Here is a 19,629-nt window from a genome sequence, read left to right as displayed (position 1 = left end):
GACGGCCAAGAGTTCTGAAGTCGCAACAGAAGCACTTTCCGTCGCGGCCCTTTAAAATGTCAGCTTCGCATCGGTGGTGTACACTGCACTTTTCTCTTGCGCGGTATTCAATCGTGCTTCTCTGAAGCCGGCAATACTGATAGCACCGACACCGGTATTAAAGTCGACGTGGCCAATTGTTATAATTGTGCCGTGACGACGCGGCACCAGCAACGCGCTACCGGCCTCCTCAAAATCGGCCGCTGATCAAAATCATACCATCTGCGGGAATGGCTGCGTATCCGCTTTGTTTTATTTGGTAAGATGGGGCACACAGTCCTGTGGACTTACATGTGCGGTTACACTGACACATTAGTTAATTTCCCAGAAATATTGCACAAGCTTATGCGAAGCGGAAAAGAAGTTTTGGATTGTTCCACAAAGTTGCGTGAAAAGCTTTCTCGCTCGGGTCTCATTAATCTGGTACAGCGCTGCCGTGAGAAGCCAGTATACTGTCCGGATCAAGACTCACCCACGAGTGTTTATGTAGCTATTTTGCATTGAACGCACGAATTATATGCGAGCTCAAAAGTGTAAAGAGCAAGAGACAAGTGTCGAAATTAGCAGTAAAAACCTTCAGTGTCCCCGGTCACCGTTGTCTATTTCTGAATTTCTTATTAAATATGGATATCGTTACAGCAAAATTGATGTTCTAGCATTCCACGATGTACCTGTCGATGGTAACAACACTTTTGCGCATATAGAGATGCGGCAGTTGACGCGACCGGTGAAGTGAAAGCGCATCTTGGCTTTTAAAATGTAAACAGCAACCCAGAGAGAGATTTATATTGCTAACCTAGTCGAGGTGTGGGCGTGTTCGGCGTGGTGCGGTGGTAAGATGCTTGCCTCGGAATCGTGAGGTCCGCAGTTCAAATCCTGTGCGAAAACTTTTTTTTTCTACTTTCTTTTTTTTTGTATTAATAATTTTTCTTAACCTTAAAGAGGTCTCTGTCAATTTTTAATCAAATATATTGATCAGAAGCTACAGAATTTTCGACTACAAGACGTCACACTACAGAGAACAGAACGACAGTCACAACGTCCCAAAATACGACAGACTGAAAATTTCCTGTTGTGTTATTCAAGTGGGTGGGACGTCTATACGGCGTATACGCACATTGCTGTCCTCTCTATTAAAAGCAACGTTGCTGAAACACGTCGTACAAGACGCTGTACGACTCGCATAACATCGAAATACAACGCCGTCACCATCCATGAGATCACCGAAAGCACGGTCGCTTTCGGTGGCGGCCTACAGATGGCAGCACAGGTAGCGCCGGTAAAGTTACAGGTGATATTATTTTGCCGTCTTCAGCCTTAGCTACATGTGAGTGCGCGCTGCATTGACGCCGTCCGATGCAGTTGTTTAATCGTGTGTACGCTGTGCCGAGAGTAATTGTGGTGCATTTTGTATTCATTGAGAATCACAAAACCCCTGGGACCGCGTAATGTAGCCCGCAGTATCCTTCGTGTGGTGCGCCGATGTCGAAGGTATGAGCCTTCGCCACTTTCTTTGTTCCGGGCTCACGAAAAGGATCTCCTCCTCTGGCACTCTCGCATCGTATCACACTGTACGGAAGAATTTGGTGAAAATTGTGCTCTTACGTCCTGTAGTTGATCCGCAATTCAACAGTGTGTGCGCCGGAAGGACCGTTGGTGCAGTCGATGCCGCGGCACCTGTGACGCTAAAAGGAGCGTTTTCCGAGTACGCCTAGAAAGGTAAGTCCGGCGCTTGCGCGCATTCTTCCTGTCTCTGGTTCGTGAAGTGTGCGTTCTTGTACGTATCTCAAGATCCGTACAACAACCGAATCCGAATGAGTAAAGCAGCAAGAATTATAAATGTGCTTTTCAAATGGTTGTTCTTCATGTCGCAGTGCACATTTAGCAAAAAGTTCCATGGAAATTGCCCTAAAACGTATTCATGTTACCAACAGCTCTATCTGTGGTTTATTTACTTTCACCTATGAAGCACGCTAGCGCGGGTGGTTCTTTGATCTAAATGGGCACAAAAATTCAAGCAAAGAAAGTTACTGTTTGTGTACATAATTTTTCATTGAGAAATGGTATAGGCATTTCCAGAAGTAGTACGTCGATGTGTCGTCTTCACAGCTAACAGCTGCGCGAGATAGCACCCGATTTCTTCGTCGACGCATGGCCAGATTTTCAGCTTGTATGGAAATTCGTCTGTTTATAGAGTGTCGTCAGATGACGTGTATTAGTGTTCTGTGTGTTTTCGTGTACTTGTAAAGGGTTCCGATCTTGCAGAGAAGCCGAAATTACAAAAGCAATGTTTCTTTTTAATCGAAAAATCTTTCTCTTTTCTGTATTGTCTCTCCAGAAAAAGAGGTGGTCTGTTGAAATTTTGAGCGCATCGTCCTTTGGGAGCAGTGCTTTGTTGCGCCGCATAAACAAATTAGGTTTTGGAACGCTTTTCATGTCCTAAGGAATTTTTTGATAGTACAACTCACATTTCACGTTATACAGCTGTACGTTTGTGTGAACCTTTTCATAGTAGATTCATGTTTGCTACAGTTCGATTTACGTGTTATTTAACCGCCTGTGATGTTACGGTCAGATATTTGCACAACCAGTTGCAGCTTCATGTAACTGGTTGTATGAGACTTTTTTTCAAAATATGACGTGATCTTTTTATATCACAAGTTTGCAGTTGGTTGCAGGGATTACAATAAATTAGGCATTTATTATTGTTTAGGGATGACAAGATTTTGTGAACCAGAGGCACCTCCACATATGCACCTGCGGCACTTCTGCAGCCTCAACAGCACGGCAAAGTACCTGATGAGCATGCTGTGACAAGGTGCGTGCAAAGCAGTTGCTGCCACTTACACGAGCTGCAGATTTTGTTGGTATCATCCATGTTTGGAAACTCTCCTGAATTTTTCGTGGGTTTACAAATGTGGGCTCATTTTACAATTTTATGAATGTCACTTTAGAAAGACAATGAAGTTGTGTTGGTTAAGATGTTTTAAAGCTGTTGAGAGATTAAGGGCATGACATTGTTAAAATGCATGTAAAAAATAAATTGTAATGGTACTGGTTTATTATTAGCGATGCAATATCTCTAACGAGAACATCAGAGGGGCACTTGCTTTAGGGAAGTTTGGTCAGATAAATTCATGGAGCAGCGTAAAGCGGCAGCAGCAAACACGCTGAAAAAGCTCTGTAATCTAAAAAAAGAAAACAAAGTTGTCAGTTACTGGTTTCAAGTTCGCTGCTGCTTTTTGTGCTGCACTACAAGTTAAATAATGGTTGATAATGTGTGTGTGACGTAATAGTTCTGCGCAAACACACGAGGTGGAGAGAAGTAATTATTGAAGGGAAAATCAGACATCCGCCCGCTCATAGCATTTGCTACAAAGGAAAGCCGCACAGTTGAAGAAAAAGTCGTCCTGGTCCGGGACTCGAACCCCGGACTACCACCTTTCCGATGCAGCCACTCTACCATCTGAGATAACCAGGTGGCTAGCACATGGCAGGGCGAAGTCGAATTAGTTGACAACGCGAAGCAAAGGCAAGGGTTTGACGTAATATTTTTTCCCCTTTATTAATTACCTCTCTACACCTTACGCGTTTCCGCAGAACTATTACGTCAGACCCTTGCCTTTGCTTCATGTTGTCGACAAATTCGAATTCGCCCGGCCATCTGCTAGCCGCCTGGTTATCTTAGATTGTAAAGCGGCTGTCCCGGAAAGACAGTGGTCCCGGACCTGGACGGTTTCTTTTTTTCAACTGTGAGGCTTTCCTTTCGAGGAATCCGTACGGGTTTCTTTTGTAGCAATTGCTGCGAGTGGGTGGATGTGCGATTTTCCCTTTATTAATAATGTGTGTGAGTATGCAACAATGCGGGTGCTGAGAGCAAGCTTTAAAATAATGTGTGCTATGTCCCCGACAAAGAATTTAGTGTCTGCAGCATTTTTACAAAATATTATGTTCACAGGTTGGCAGGTATGACATAATGTACAACGATAATGTACAACACTTTTGCTGTAGATGCCATATTCATAACGTCCATTTTCTGTCTACTTGAATCGTATATTTAGAATTTGGCCCACCTTCAGTTTGATCAAGTTACATAGGTAGCCCCCTCTGAGGTAAATATAATTAGGGGCTATTGTAGATAAGCATGATATACCTACTCACTGTATTGTGACATATATTTTTAGGGACTGTGTTGTGAGGCATGCATATCCTTTTACCTGTATGTCTTGCTGTAGGTTGCCCGACAAAAGCATAAATGCTCTGCCCACCTTTATTATTGTGCTTTCATGTAGAATTCTAACATCTGTGCCCACATAGACTCCATGTTCTTAATTACATTTTTCTAAGTATTCACTGTTGTGCATTCCATTATTGTGTTACATTACTGTAACAAAACACTTCAAACAAACAACTTCAAAACAAAAAGCCACGAAAGGTGGCTTAAAAGTGTATGATGCTTGGAATTCTACATTCCATCCCCTAAAGCGCTACCAGTAGTAAAATATTCCTAATTGTCTTTTTATAATAATATTTGGGGTTTTACATGCCAAAACCACTTTCTGATTATGAGGCACGCCGTAGTGGAGGACTCCGGAAATTTTGACCACCTGGGGTTCTTTACCGTGCACCTAAATCTAAGTACACGGGTGTTTTCGCATTTCGCCCCCATCGGAATGCGGCCACCGTGGCCCGGATTCGATCCCGCGACCTCGTGCTCAGCAGCCCGACACCATAGCCACTGAGCAACCACGGCGGGTTAATTGTCTTTTTTTATAAGCTAGCTGCCAGATACATAGTCTCATTATGAGAGTATGTTATTTTTTTTTTCTTTGGTCTGACTTGTTTTGTTGAATGTTCTCCTTGTTAGTTGAGAATTTGTTTTCTTGCCACCGCATGCAATTCTCCAACTGGAGCCTATGAGCTATGTGTATAATAAATAAGTAAATTCCTAAAGCATGCAACAAACCATGCAGCATAGCATTTAAATGTTGCCAGTTTATAATGCTTCTTGAGTGCAGCGCAGCATGGAGCTTGAGGCTGATCTCTTCAGATGTAAAAAAAATGGCAGGTTATGAAAATGTGGTCCTACAAACTGCTGGTTACGCATGTTAGTCAGCCTGTTGCAGTGGTCACAAGTGAGAATGTAACCAAAAGCTGGGCGTGCTCGGCCATTTTGCATATGGCACAAGATAAAGCTTCACCTCTGCTATTGCTTCTCTTATAATAATGGCCTCCGAGTATACATGCCGAGTTATGCTTCTGGGGACACTTATTAGTTAACCTTATCAGGTAATACCATTAGCCTTATGGGTGCTATAATGTTGCAGTGCCTGCAGGATGGCCAGCATTACAATACACATTAAAATTATTGCACAAGTCATGCAATGGTATCGGGATTGGCCCACCAAGTGACACCCTTTAATTACACTATACCTGAGATCAGCCCAGCTCACTCAGTCAGGGAGACATCCATGCATAAGGGGAGGGCTATAGCAAATAGAGGGCGTTTGATTGATCTTTCTCACATAGATAGCTCATACATATCTTTCTTAAATTGGATGTTTTGTTGCTCAAAGTGAAGTTACTTATGTGCATAATGTCAGCATTTCGATCCTATTTATGCCTAACGAAAGTTGCTTTGTTCAGCGTCACTTTTTATATTGTTTCGCTTGTGATTCTAAGCTCACTTGTTTTATAGCTGCTATAGGTATGGCTGGACCTGGAGAAGGAGTGTAAGCAGACCATGCTATGTTGCTGATCTGCGCTGATCTCCACATCCAAGTTGGTCCCGCGACAGTTGGGCGCCATTGTGCCTTGCTTCATTGACAAGGTGATATAATATGGTGAGCTTGTACTTTAATATCGGTATTGAAAATTATGTTAAGGAAAAAAGACAAGGATTGGTCTTTATGATAGATACACTCATGTTCTTTCTTTAAGGCGTTCTTTTGACACTGTTCTGCATGGACATATTTTTAGAGAATTACAACAGTCCTTTATTGCAAAGTGCCATGGCGCTAGTTTATGCGTTAAACTAGTGCTCTTTCACTAAAAAAAGCCGTATTTAGCACGCAATTCACAAGGAAAGAAAGGAGGCAACAGGACAGAGTGCTACTAACAGTTCAGTATTATAGCTCGCACAGTAATATTGTGCAAAAGGTGAAAGGGGGGAGAATAGATCTGAATACATATTGTTTGCACAGAAACAAAAAGGACGCATCACATGGTGAGTGTGACACTTGTTTTACATTGATATGAAGCAGTCTCACTGCCTAGTAATTCTCTGCATGGGGAGCTAGTGCTAGGTTCCTCGTCATACATATAAGAAAAGCCTCAGATATCTCTCCAGCGCTTTTGTCTTTAAATTCTGTCACGATCAAGCAGCTTTCAAACATAGGTGCATGTGCACCGAGAGTAGTGCACTACCACTGCTAACTGACCCACGCATCAAGTTTGCTTGGTCACGCTGCCAGTCATTTATACATTGGCCGGTTTATCCGATGCAGCCTCTACTGCACGAAATGGTATGTGATAGACACTGCACCTGTGTACTGTACGTGCTTTCTTACATGATTTTTTTTTCAGAGATAGTGATGCAGGCTTTTTCATTATTTACATGCCTACACAACAAACCAAGCATTATCTGTGCTTAGAAAGAATTGTAGGAAAATCCAGCATGAGGCAACTGTTCTCAGCACGAAACAAACTTGATTCGTTGGTTTTCGTTCATTATTGCGATCACACTAAGGCAGACAAGCTTGTAGGCTGTGCTTCTGCAATTTGTACAGCACACTGACAGCACTGGTGTGGGCCTCATCTGTGGGCTGACTGATGGCACCTTCTACGGCGCAGACCACTTGTGTTGGGCGAGGCACCAATGTTGACGTTTGTTCCCTTGTGCAAAACAGCAGTCCTAGGTTTAGAGTAGTTGTAGGAAGACAAGGTAAACATAACTTCCATGGCTTGAGTGGGCTCATTTCTCTTGGGGCATCTAGCTTTTTTTCTTGCAACTGTGCAGAGGTGCTTCCCTAGAGTCAGCATGAAAATGGCATAGAGTTGTGCATTTGGGAACTCCTGAACAATGATCTGCCATAGTTAGGGCCTTGCGAAAATGCACTGTCTACCAAGTGGTAGAAGGTGCATTATTCAGCCACTGATTTCCTGTTGGCATGATTGCACTCATGCTGTCAGTAATTTCTTGGCTTGCCGAATTATCTTGAGGCCCCACGCTGATGATGCTGCCGATTTCTTCATGTGCAGATTTTCAGGATGAGGTTTTTGCTTTGCAAACGTTGTTGAAAGGTAGGTGGTGCTTACAGGTAGCTATTCTAAATATTAGTGAAATGAATTGGCCCATCTTGCTTCGTCAAACATCGTCACGCCGACATCAGTTGCACAAACAAAAAACCTGGCCTACTTGCAGCGTCGTGCACGAAGAAACAAACAAATCAGCTGCTGGATTGTCTTGACATTGCATACTAAGCTGAGACCGGAACTGCTGTAGCTACAAACCAGGCAGAAACGATGATGATGAGCAGGGATTTGCAGTAGCGCCACTTCGTGGGGCAGCAAGGAGGCTCCGTTCAAAACAAAAATGGCGTTCAGCAAGTAGAACCATGCAACGGTCAGAGTCGGTGCATGGTCCTCTCGATCAAGTTGGCTCAAGGATTGTCCGAAAAATCAGACGAGAGGTTGCAAGGCGTCCGAATTTTTGGAAGTTGTTATACATTATGGTCCATGGGGAGAATGGCGATGCTGTGAAGCAGACCGAGTAATCATGTCCGGAAAATCAGTCGGCGACTGTACCTATACCTATGTGTCTATGTATACCTAGTTGCAACAGTGTTTGCTATGATCTATGCCAGAATTGCTGTTGCCCATAGATGCACAACATGTCGGGTGTCAAATTGTTAAATACCTTGCAAAAGTGATCTACGCCAAAATACCGCTTCTGCTATGTTTCGCTATTGCAAGAAATTTAGCGGCTGCTGGCACCTACCTTAAAAGGCTTTATATGGTCTTCGCATGGCCAGGGCCTTCTACTTTTGTGAGTTTGCTTATCTCGAAATTTACCCCGGTTTTTATAACTTGAAGTTGGTGGGATCCCTAGTCTCCTTTAACGTGTACCCAATAGAGCTTACATAGGGGTTTTGGCATTTCCCTGCCATCTAAATGCAGCCATTGTGGCCAGGATTCAATCCCATGCCCTCTGCCTGAGCAGCGCAATGTCAAAGCCAGTACACTGCGGTATTTTGCTGGCAGAAGGGTTTAGTTTCTGAATAATTTATTATCTCAACCTGTCGGTGTTGTTTTTAAAAGTATTTCATGTTTGTATTCTGTTGCTTCAATACTAGTAGTTATTGTTAATCAAACGATGTGTCCATCTTTTTCCTATAAGACTTGCTTCAATCGCCTGCTAATTATGACAGCTTATTCTCCCACAGTAATCCATGTTCCCTTGAAACATCGGCAGTGCATGAAACCACATATTTTTCAATAAGATTTATTCATTATCTTTTATGACCGGAATGCTGAACCTTTCTTATCTGTGAGAACATAGGCAAATTTGCCTATGTGCTAACCTGTTGCATGAGTCAAGATAAATTATTGGCTTTACTTTTTCAGGTGCCCTGCTCGCTCTCACCCAAGCAACCCACTCCAGCGGTCTTCTCTCGGCAGACTGGATGCATCGAAATACCATTAGAAGGTCCAATAAACAGTGCTTGGGACATTTATGACATGCTTTTATTTAAGCCGGAGGACTTCAGGCTTAATGAAAGCTCAAGTGGGTGTACAGAAATACCTACGTAAAGTATACTTGTCTTTTTCACTTACAAGTACATGCCAATACTTTGCCTGACATTTTTCACCCCAAAATTACGCTTTACTGTGGATTTGTGAACAAACCATTACAGCAAAAAGCACTGCATTAAGACGAGTACAAGTAATCGAACATATACTAAACTTGCAAGAATTACATTTGCATACTTGTAGTAAATATGAAAATGAGGTACAATCTTCTTCAGGGTGCATTTTCTTGTAGGTCATACATAGAGAACGTACTCGTGGGTCATACAAAACTTGTTCATGATGTATCACATCAGTGTTGGTAGTGCTAATCAATTTATGCCGAAAATTGTGTTCATCTTCGTATCAAGCAATGTACCAGGCAAACCTACATATGAAAGTGGCATTCTTGTTGCGAACCTAATGCAGATCTACTTCTCTTCAATGCTGATCGCAAATACACAAGTGTACAAAATAGGTGTAAAGAGTACATTATATTAAGCAACATCAATCCATTCTGAAAGGACCTGGTATGGATGTAGCAAAAAATAGGTCTGAACAGGGCCAAACAGGTCTGGGTTAGATAGGACGGGATTAAACGGGTCAGGATTAAACAGGATTCAAACGGGTCAGGATTAAACAGGATTTAAACGGGTCAGGTTTAAACAGGATTTAAACGGGTCAGGTTTAAACGGGAATAAACGGGATTTAAACAGGTCAGGACTGAACAGGATCAAACGGGGTCCCGTTCCATAACCCTATTTGATGAAACCCGTTTGAAAACAAATAGGATTTTTTAGTAGGGTAGGAACAATAGTGGGAGTGGGAATGCGGGGAGAAAAGGAGAAAAAAAGAGACACCAAGAGGGAAAGAAAGAACAAGAAAAGAAAAAGAAGGGCAAAGGAAGGTGTTGGGGAAGCAAGAGGTTAGGGAGCATTCAGGGGTGTCTTTGGCAGCATGTTCTTGTGGCTTTAAAGGAGCCGGTGAGGCGGTCAGTGCTCGAGTAACAAAAACAACCCGAAAAGACATTAGTTGAAAGAATGACTTGAGTAGCATAGCAGCAATGCGTCGGATAATTTAGAAGGAGTTAAGATGGCAGTAAGGAGTCCGGAACGCAGTGTATAGGGTAGCTGGAAGGCAGCGGCATGGTCTTTCTAGGGACGTTAGTCCCAGTAGCTCAATGTAGGTGTCGTCACAGCGGTATGCAGAAGTGGCGATACCCTGTGTGGCTGAGGCACCGAAGAAGGTATCCTGGTGCCTGGGACTTTGGAATATGTTGGTGAGGGTGTTTCGAAAAAATATAATAAAGAACAGACAAATATGGGGGTGAACTGAAACTGGAATAACAAATAAGAGGGTGGCATGAGCAAAAGCGGGCGGAAACAGATGTACATGGGAAAACATATTTATGCTAACATATTTATGGTGATTCTACAGACTTTCTATTGCGCTGCACTGACAGGCCCCACACATACCTACGATACATAGACGACATATTCATAATATGGTGACATGGTCAAGACAGCCTAGATAAATATGTAGGATTTCTGAATTCTTTTCACCCAACAATAAAATTCACACCAAAATCTTCAATGGAGCGCATAAACTTTCTGGACACAACAATATACATTGACACTGGGACACTAATGACAATGCTGTATGGAAACCTTTTGACAAACAACAGTACCTAGAATATACAAGCCACCATCAAGCCACATTGCAAAGAAGGCATATTTAAAGGCCAAGTACATGGCTACGTCACATGTGTGTTGAAAACCAAGACTACATAGATAGACTTGATCACCTTAAAGAAACCCTATAAAACGGGAACCACCCAATGAGTGCCCTTCAGAAAGTCTGCACCGATGCAACCAAACTTGACTGAGCCGAGGTGCTCAAGCCCCACCCTAGGATCACAAGAACAGCGCCTCTTCTTACTACTAAATTCTCAAACACACTCCCAAACATGAACAACATCCTCAATAAATACTACCCAATTCTCCCCAGCAACCAGAAACAAGATTTTTCCTGCCCTGCCCAGAGTAGTCTTGAGATCCAACGCTATAATATTAAGGACATTCTTGTACGTGCCAAACTAAAAACAACAAAGTTAGGAACCAGTCCCTGTGGCTGCCCGGGTGCTCTACATGCAAACATATTTAATCTACTACTGCAGTAATAAGTACAGCATCAAATTACTCAAACAAGGTAACTTCGAGTTTCATCTGCACATCAAGCAATGTTGTCTACTCTCTAGAATGTGCCACTTGTAGCAAATAATACATAGGTGAGACAGGAAAAAAAATTCATGAAAGACGGAACGGTCATCGCGCAGATACAAAACAATTTACCTAAAGCAGTTGCCAGCCACTTCAATGAACATGTAATATGTGACGAAGCAAGGCTCTATAGGCTACAAATTTCCGCTCACCTCGCCAGAGGAAATATACGGAATCATACCTCATACACAAGTTTAAATGCCTACATCCAATGGAAATCAGTTTAACACAAGGCAACTTAGAATCTTTAAAAACTTTAAAGCTGTAACTTAAATCGGAAAGCCTCATGTCATCAACCAAGGCACAAAACACATTGTACCACCAGCTAAACTTAATTCTTAACCTCACCTATTCCACCGTTTCTAATTTTTACCTGCTTACTATTCAATTTAATATATTCTTTCATGTTTTAATGTTTATATCAACTGTATGACCCCTTTTCCCATGTACACCTGCCTCCGCCCACTTTTGCTCATGTAACCCTCCTATTTGATATTCCACTTTCAGTTCCTCCCTTTTGTCTGTTTTCTATCATATTTTTTTAACACCCTCACCACCACAATCCAAAATCCCAGATGCCAGGATACCTTTTTCTGCGCATCAGTCACACAGGGTATCACCAGCTCTATATACCACTGTGACGACACCTGCGTTGAGCTACTGAGGCTGACATCCCTAAAACACCATGCCTCTGCCTGCCAGCTACCACATGCATTGCATCCCAAACTCCTTGTCGCCATCTTAATTTTTTCAACATTACCAAACGCATTGCTGCTACGCTACTCAAGTCATTCTTTCAACTGATGTCTTTTGGGGTCTTTTCTGTTACTCGCACACTGACCGCCTGACCAGTTCTTCTAAAACGGCAGAAACATGCCGCCAATGACATTCCTGAATGCTCCCTAACCCCTCACTTCCTTAACACGCTCCCATGCCCTTCTTTTTCTTGTCTTTCTTTTTTAGCCTCTTGGCATCTCTTTTTTTCTCCTTTTCTTTCGTTTCTTTTCTCGCCGCCTTCCTATTCTCACGGTCTTGTGCCCTCGTCTTAGGAACCATGCTTACAGACGTCAGGCGACAGCGCCCATTCTCTTTAAAGTCTCTCCCTTTACAACCAGCTGCCACTGACAACAACTGCACGTGACGTCACCCTACTAGTCCTTTAAAACTAACATGCCAAGGCTGACCAGGCCACTTTTGACGAAGATAGCTCCTATCGAAACATTGGCCAGCCTTTCTGAGGCACCTCATCCATGTTTATAACCTTCATACCACAGTGTGCTATTCCATCTGTCAGCCGCTTTCTTGATTTTAGATGTTCTGATTATTGAAGTTTGTAAGACATGGCCTATCAGCACTTTCGGCATACCTTCAGTGATCTCATTTTATTTAAGCATAAGAATGAGGAAAGAACTGCTACACAAAGAAAGCACCTCATACATTATTGGCATGTACGCTCTGATCTGCATAGCTGATCTTGTTCTACGCAAAGCATCTTAAAATTTTCATGCCTCTCGTCCAGCGCTTTCCGCCAGCCTGGATTAGAAAGGACTGTATAGTGTAACTGTAACTGGCATTCTTCTGCCAAGATTCAATTGTTTTATGGATCGAAGTACTAGGTACTCTTGTAGTCGTATCAACACTCTGCCGAAGATTTCATTTCCTACAGAAATATGTTTTTTTTTAAACAGACGAGCATGAAAAATTGCTGTGTATTACGTTAAGATGCTTCTTTAGGCTTTTTTTACATTTAAGATGTAGGTTAGCTTAGCAAAGTAGCAATATAGAGATTGAAAAGTAGAAAAAAAATGGCAGATCCCATGCACTGTGAGAATCGATGTACACGAAGCACACATTGTTTGCTTTGATTGACAATAATTAACGGTGATGTTAGTAGCAAGTTTGTAATTTTTTCAGCGTTTAGTTTAATATGAAAGTGGCAAGTTGATGTTAAGCGTTACCTTGCATGCACCACTTCTGTTTGTCTGCATAGTCCACAGAACACACAGAGAGATGTGTTTGCTTGAGGCGTTGTTGCGAGTCATTGTTCATAATCTCTGAGAGGGAATTGAGCGTTGTCATTGCCTCACATGGCACACCGTATCATGGCAGAAATATTAAACTTTAATTGAAATATGAGGCTGTGCATACTTCAATTAGGTATTGTAATTGTATGTATACATAAGTTCGCGGTCTGCACTACATTTCACTGCATAGCGAAGACGCTCCTGTTCTGTGTGACACTTCTTTCAAGTCTGGGTGTCCTCGATGTCGAGTGCACGCCTTGCTGGCGCGTGTTAATGGGCTCCTTCTACATACATGGGCAACACACTGTTGAGATTCCAGCTCAAAGCGTTCTCTTCAGACTAAGGACGATTCTAATGTTTACACTATCACAGCCCAGCATCTGCATTTTTCTCGCCTAGAAATTAAAACCAGCAAAGCATGTGCAATACACTATAACGGTGAAATGCTGGGGCAGCAGCGCCGGTCAGGATGTGCAGAGGTGAGCGCCATCTGGTAATGTTGCAAGAAATCCAACGGCACGCATGACAAGACCATAGCAGCTGCAGCGCCCGTAATGTTGGGAGAAGAGGCAAAAAAAGCTTTACTTTGAAACATTAGTTGCCACCATTTGCAGCTAAATAAAGCTTGCAAGCCAGCCATTATACAGCTTTTACATGAAATCTTTTATGCCTATATGGCAAATGCTAAAGTTACGACTTCCTCACCAACTGCACGAGCAAAAAGTAAAGCTAACAAATGATAGAATGGACAGACCAGACAGCTTGCACCTTGGAGCTCTCCTGCATGTGTTAGAGACAGTGTAGCCAAATTGTGGCTCTCCGAATTTGACAGGAATTTGGGTGGTCGAAGAGCAGACAAATTATGCAAAATCAGAAGCCAAATATCCACCCCATAAGGCTTTGAGTACAGCTCCCATGTGTCTAAATTTTGCAGTTAAGCCAACCTCCAGATGAGAAGAGACGTGGCTTTGGCAAAAAACATACAAAAATTCCATGTAAATCTGCAAAACAATGTGATGCATGTGTATGCATTCTCACTGCAAATAAACCTGGGCTGGCTTGCGCCCTGGGTAGCATGTTTTGTGTGTGACATTTGCTGCATTTTGTTATCTGAAACTTTTTTTGAAGTGATTAGAGCAGATTTTCTTCATTCACTTATTGCTAGAAATCATTGGAAAAACAATTAACTTATATATTTATTGCACTCTCCTTTTAGACTGCCTGGAGAAATATAGAAGTGACCATCCAATGATGCCACCTGCACCACATCCGGAGAACCACCTTGCTTCCCTGCGAAAGCACCGTTGGAGCTTTGTTTTACACAAGCAGGACGCCAGGGCAAGCGAGTAGAAAAGTAAATACAGTACAAGTCCAGTGATGCTTTTTCAATAAAGTGTGATGATATGCTACGTAGTATGGTGCTTTACAGATTGATTCTTTTTGGCATGAAAATAGCCGCATCTTGGCAACATGTATATACAGACTGTACACTTCACAAGACTCAACAACACCTAAAGGTAGTCCGTCATGAGCTTCCGAATAGGAATGGCTGCTCCTTCAATTCACCACACAACTTGCCTTTGAGGTCCTGCGCCCACGATGATATCCAACCCAGTGCCCACCGTGCCACCCATCACCCACCGTGCCACCCAGCAACCACCATGCCGCCCAGCACCCACCGTGCCACCCGTCACCCACCATGTCACCCAGCACCCACCATGCCACCCAGCACCCACCATGCCACCCAGCATGCCACCCGTCACCCAGCATGCCACCCACTACCATAATCCACCATGATGATGGATGATGGATTCCACTATGCCCAGCATCGGGCAAATTTTCAATAGGGTAGGGAATTTTCGCAGATGGTCCAGTTCGCAAGTTTTAAAAACAGCAATGGCGCGGCCGCTTAGTCACTGCACGGAATACAGGGAAAACGCCCCGCTCAAGCAACGCCCCGAGGGCCTACCTAACGCCATTAGCTGGATGCCAAATTAAATGGTTTCCAATATTAAAAATGGCGCTGACAGATGGAGTAACACACTGTCAAATAAACGTTATATAAATAAGGATAAGGTATGCCTCATAAAGGCGGGTTACCCTTTACGAGGCCCCTCGTCCCTGCTTATAAACTTTATATCAAATAAAAGGTTACACTTTGTGCATCCTTCTACGAACACCTATTAAAAAACAACAGAATGCGCTCAAAATAGGAGGCACTGCTAAACCGGAGATAAGCGTGTAGCTTAATGCAGACTGGGTGCTGCAAGTGAGTCGGCTACTAAAGTGTTCAAAGTGACAAAATTTTAATTTCGTGCTACAAGCTTTGCAGATGTACACATTACAATCCTGTTTGGCACTTACCAGCTGCTCTCTAATGGTAGCGCTGAAAGTATAACGATCACATTAAAAAAAACCAAGTCTTTGGGGCCATCGAGCCCTAAACGGCGGTGCGGTAGACGGTTTGAGACATCTTTTAGGTTCTGTTACGCGACATATTGACGTGTCACAATCATCACAATTATCCGAATGACCAACTGAATAAGTGCTTGATCAATTATGTGGCTGGTTTATCCCTAAATAAAGTTGTCAATCAATTATTTACTTCTGTTTTCTCTTGCCTATCATGATGCTAAAAAAGGCACTCATGCTAGTTTCAGTCTCTTATGGCTACTTCATGCCTAAGAAACGAAAAAGGAAACAGAAATACTAGAATACAAGTGACGCCCACTTCTGCGGCTGCTGTTGTTGCCAGTTACATGATTGTTTTGAGAGCTTTTCTTTCGATGCGCTTTGGAAGCTGGCCAAAGCATTTGTATTTGGCCGTACTACATCGCCTCACACAATTATCATCTGCTGCTTGACGAACTTGTTCACACTACCTGTTTTATGCAGATGGCAACCATTTTATTTATTTATTTATTTATTTCGAAAAGGATAAATGTGAAGCCGCTTAAGGAATTGCTGATCATGGCGATTACTGTAATCTCTTTGAGTAGCCCTGACTGTTTGTTAACTCTAACACGCTGCCTGTCACGTCATGTTGAAGTTAGGACGATTCATATATCACTCGCGTGCTTTTTCTCTTGAGTTTAAACTTACAGATGTTGCTTAATAGAGGTCGAACTTACAGATGTTAAACTTACGGATGTTGAAAAAAAAAGAAACACACAAATAAAACAAAATTAGAGGTTCAATTTTAATGCGAATAGCATCCTTGGCATTGTCAGCTGAGTTTTCTTTCAGCTATACAACTATCTAAAAAGAAATATTGACAAATCCCAAAGATTGCTCAGTCTAAAAAATCCTGAGTCATTCCACTCTGTTGAGGTGGAAGACCAGCGAAGCTGTTTAGCCCACGACACATAGGTAACACGGAATTTGGAACAAAGGGAAGAACACGTTTGTTGTACTGTTCAGTGGTTATCGTGACGATCGGTACGCACACACATTCTCGCATCACCTGTGTTATTAAGTGCGTAAACATTTCTACGCCTACCCAACGAGAACTTTGGCCGTCACGTAAGACATTGAATGTCTCGTACCCCCTTCACCCATGGCTCATAGCCCCGTAAGCAAGAAAAAACAAAATATTATCTACCTCAGCGTCTACTGATATTGAAAATACTGCCTATTGATAACTAATATACTTAATATACATATCCAAGTGATGAGAGGTATAAGCTTTTGCGTAGAAGGAAGCGATGTTGTACCCAATTCGGGAGCTGAGTTTTTGTGGACGCATATTTCTTGAGGAACACGAAAAATTTATATGCTTGCCCAACGAGAAATTTGTCCATCACGTAAGACAATGAATGGTTTATGCCCTCTTAAGCGATGGCTCATACCCACGAGTTAATTTCCTTTCCCTTTGTCCTCTGGTAGCTTCAACACTAGTAAAGGAGGGAAGGTGTTGAAGGTCCGAAGTCGGCGCCCCTCGATGATTCGAGTGCACGGTGGCAGCGCGAAGGAAGAGCCGTTGTCCAATAAAGTGACGCTTTATTCAAATGCCGAGGCGTCTGTCCGGGTCCATGCACGAAGCTCCCCTTCTGCTCGGGCCGACTACCCTTTGGTGTGAGCGAGGGTGCAGATCAAGGGCCTTTTCTACGGCGCAGCCACTAATTCGTTTTCTCTCCACGCGTGAGTGTTTCCGGCGTCCCCTCTTCGCGGTACCCACCTGCGTGCTTCGTTCCTGGTTATTGGCTGAGACAGCAGCGTGCGCACTCGTCCTGCGCTTTGCTGTAGTAACCTAAACTGGGCCACAAAACAACAGCAAGGTCAACTCCGTAACCTCAAACTGACTCCACGTAAGCAAGTGAAAAAATGATGAGCCATTCCACTCTCTGAAGGTCGATGACCAGCGAAGCTGTGTAGAACACGACAAAAAGGTGACCCGGCATTTTGAATAAAGGTATGAACACATTTATTGTCTTGATCGGTGGTCATCCTGACGTAAGGTGCACACATATATTTATTTGACAGATACTCATATACATTCGAGTTTTCATTTCACCATATATTGGGGCAAAGCATTTGAGACCTAAAGCACCGCACCGACTGGCACTAGGCCAGTGACGTCTGTGCCTTCGCACCGGGAGGGGCAGAATGGGAATGCTAGCTTGATGAGTGGCATCGGAGGAAGCTGTGGAAGAAGACGACGAGGTCGACGACGAACGCGCGAGCAGAGGCGCGAGCGCGTTAGCGCAGTTACGCCGAAGGGCGCCAACGAGCCAGCTGCGGTACAAGACAACGACAAACGCGCGAGCAGTGGCGCGAGCCATTGATGACGATAGTTTTTGCCCACAGACATTTGTTGACGGACACGACAAATACACGGAACGCTAGCGATTCTGTACTTAATATGCATATCCAAGTCATGAGACGTAGAAGCTTTTGCATAGAATAAAGCCATTTTTTATCATATCCGTGAGCTGAGCTTTTGCACACGCACATTTCTTTACGGACAGGAAAAACCCACGGAACCCTAGCCGTAGACAGCTTCGCTATAAAATGTTAGCTGACCGTGGAGGTGGTGCAGGCCAAATATGTGGGCCATCGTGAAGGTAGGGGCGTTTTAAAATGTGGGCCTAATTTCGTTCTTGGCCCTCTTTAAAAGCGAAAAATATGAAATTTCTCCGATTCTGGGCGTAATTGAACATGTATCACTCCGTATTCTCAAGAACATCAAACCGACGCTGCAGCCGGCTGCACCACGAATACCCGCGTCGAAAGAAGGATTATTTCTCAGTGTTTGCACCACCGGTGTGCCACGCATCTCGGAGGCCATGCCCGGACTTCCCAGGATAACTGCTCCTCTCTTGCACTTCTCCCGGGAAGTGCGAGATCTCGGAGGCTACACGATTCCAGTGGCTACTTAAGGGACTTCAAGATGAGTTCGCGACGGCACCGCTAGATGGCCCAGCATATGCAGAGAGAAGCACAGAAGTGGAGGCCCGGTGCAGTACGCGCCTCATGAACGACCAATTCCAGCTATTCGCATAATATGGTAGCCACCGTGTCTGAGTACTACCTGAATATTTTTACTGAGCATCACTATGTTTTACGCACCATTCTTCGACTGTACGCCTAACGTGCTCGCTATCTTTTACCTCTGAAGAAGGCTTTCTTGCCTAATGTGTGTTTTAGCGTTGAAACACGCTTTAATGAATAAAAAAAATGACGGTGACGAATTGTGCAAACAGAAGCTCCACCTTCTGGAGCAGTCTGCCTATACTCCAATACATATTGATCCCGGGCCGAGGTGCCGCAATCTCTGCATTTTATCCTGGATCTCATTCATCCATATCACGTACAAAACCAACCATGAACAAAGAATCTTGGAAGGCGATTCAGTCTCAAGTTGAGATCGACCAAAAACAATGTCTTTCTGAGCGAAACGGTGGCGAGAATAAGATGAAAAACATTATGCACGGTACTCTATCGCGTCTCACCTCACGTCAGGGAAGTAGGAGCAGTGTTGGACTGCCTAAATTATTTTACTGCAGTCTTCGGAATCGAACAACATTATTAAATGGCACGCACCCAAGCGAAGGCCCACATTTTGAGGCAGCGCTACCTTCCGGATCGGCTCACATTTTACTCTCCACTATCTTGGGGTTCCGCCTACGAAAGGGGCTATAAACAAACACCCGATACGGAAAAAAAGGGTGGGGGCACAGGAGGCAGGAGATGAGGGGGGGGGGGCGAAAACTTAAAAATTGCGGAGATACCATAAACATCGATGGTCAATGAAATTAAGTAGCCGATATAGCTCGCAAATCCATTCGCTTTACTAAAGCACTGATGTACTTCAAGGCGTATATTAGTTGCCGTGGGAAAATTTAGGTAGCGTTTGTTGTTTCATTGCGCATTTCATTAGATGTCATAGCCGTTAACCAGTACATATGTAGCGATGCAGGAGCCCTCGTCTGCAGCCGCCACAATGGGAGAGGGTGGTGGGAGGAGAGATGAACAATCCTTCTTTATAAGAGCAGAGTGGT

At 43.5% G+C, this 19,629-nt stretch overlaps 1 protein-coding gene and 1 long non-coding RNA gene across 3 annotated transcripts in view; both read left to right on the top strand.

The window, feature by feature from the left end:
* The window catches only part of LOC135908433 (frequenin-1-like), an 803,832-nt gene that overhangs the window by 203,840 nt on the left and 580,363 nt on the right, over positions 1–19,629 (top strand). The gene's annotated exons all lie outside the window — the stretch shown is intronic.
* On the top strand, positions 1,321–14,542 carry LOC135908422 (uncharacterized). Of its 2 annotated transcripts, none has more exons than XR_010566321.2 (5): positions 1,321–1,758; positions 2,753–2,857; positions 5,738–5,882; positions 8,665–8,846; positions 14,346–14,542. It is a non-coding gene; the product is annotated as an uncharacterized lncRNA (long non-coding RNA). The 2 variants fall into 2 exon arrangements; XR_010566322.2 differs by having other exon boundaries at positions 1,322–1,758; positions 8,665–8,824.

Source organism: Dermacentor albipictus, unplaced genomic scaffold, assembly GCF_038994185.2.
Source record: "Dermacentor albipictus isolate Rhodes 1998 colony unplaced genomic scaffold, USDA_Dalb.pri_finalv2 scaffold_25, whole genome shotgun sequence".
Lineage (NCBI taxonomy): Eukaryota > Metazoa > Arthropoda > Arachnida > Ixodida > Ixodidae > Dermacentor > Dermacentor albipictus.
This window is presented reverse-complemented; position numbering and strand designations above follow the sequence as displayed.